Source organism: Frankliniella occidentalis, unplaced genomic scaffold (genome assembly GCF_000697945.3).
Source record: "Frankliniella occidentalis isolate FOCC.00 unplaced genomic scaffold, Focc_3.1 Scaffold333, whole genome shotgun sequence".
Taxonomy (NCBI): Eukaryota; Metazoa; Arthropoda; class Insecta; order Thysanoptera; family Thripidae; genus Frankliniella; species Frankliniella occidentalis.
The window spans coordinates 209,781-211,439 of NW_026267456.1; positions in this window are offsets into that span (position 1 = coordinate 209,781).

Consider the following 1,659-nt stretch of genomic DNA (forward strand, 5'->3'; position numbering starts at 1 on the left):
GGGGCGGGCGGGGCGGGCGCGTCATGGTTCAACACCACCTGTTTAGCAGCTCCACACCCACGCCCGGGTACCAGAGCAACAATAGACACCTTGCTCTCTGAGTAGTCAGCCCTCCGCGCGCGCTGCCCAGCGCTCATGCCAAAAATTGTGTTCAATTATAAAAGTAATGATTATTAGGCTAATTCAAAAAATATCACGCAAAAAGACACATCAAGAACAAGAACAATGCAGCGAGCATGCATGAAATGCCTACATGGCGTCTAAAAGCAGATCGTACGAGTGAGAAAGCGCTATGACGCGGCGCAAACTTCTATATTTAAAAAAATTTGCTCGAAACTATAAAATCGAAAATTTTCTTAACTACGGGTACGTTTGTGGTTAACAAAAATTGTTAACGTTTTTTTTTTATTTTAGATGTCGAACAAAGCCGTTCACACGAGTTTTGCACTGGCTCTCATGATTGGCAAGAAGGGGAAACCATTTACTAACGGCCCTTTCGTTAAAGAGTGCCTCGTGAAAACGTCAGAAATTTTGTGCCCAGAGCAGACGGCTACCTTTGACGCCGTTAGTCTGTCGCCTTATAGTCTCTGACAGAGTACAAGAACTAGGGAAGTCCATCGAGTGGAAGTTCAGGCATGTCTGCTCAAAGCTTGTCAAGTTCTCTCTCGCCCTGGATGAAAGAACCGACGTGACTGACACACCTCAGTGTGCCGTTTTCATCAGGGGTGTCCTCGAAGACCTCGAGCTTGTCGAGGAATTTTTGGACTTAGTACCTTTGTATGGTCGCACAAAAAAATGTGGACGTCATGAAAGTGGTAGATGACACTCAGAGGAAATTCAATTTGGCGTGGGATAGGCAAGTATTTGAAATAAAATTCCAAATTATATTTTTTTAGGGTAGCCTCACTGTAGAAAACTGTCACTTCTGGTACATTTTGATTTAAATCATTTTTCGCGTCGGTTTCGCTACCTTTCCCGTCACTCGTAGGTTCGAGTCACTTGCTACTGACGGTGCATCAGTATGAAGGGTGACACAAAGGACGGGCTTGTGGCCAGGCTGCGCCAGAAACTAAAGTCGCTGGACCTCCCTGCCGATTTTACGGCCACACACTGTTTTGTGCACCAAGAGGCACTGGTTGCCAAGACGGTGGAAATGACTCACATAATGAATTGTGTAGTTAAAACTGTGAATCTCATCCGGGCAAGTTCCTTAAACCACAGGAGATTCCGAGCTATGCTAGATGACCTGGGAAGTGAATTTGATTCCTTGCCATACCACAATAAAGTTTGGTGGCTCAGCAGGGGTAATGTTTTAAAAAGGTTCGTCCTATTTTAAACGGCAGTAAATAATTAATTATATTTTGTTTCAAACGTTGACAAGTATTTTTGAAGTTTTCAAATTCTTTTTGCTGCGCGCTAAAATAGGGGACTTTTTAAAGTCAATCCAATAGCCCTGCCCTGACTTGGCAAAGAAAGAGTGGGTGGTAGACCTTGCTTTCCTAGTGGACATTACTGGCCACTTGAACGACCTCAATGTAAAGCTCCAGGGCAAGAACAATCTAATAACGGATATGTATAGGGACATATTCATTTCAGAGTTAAAGTTTTAGATTTCCGATTTCTAAACATTTGGTTAATTTTTAAATGAAGGTTCTGTTT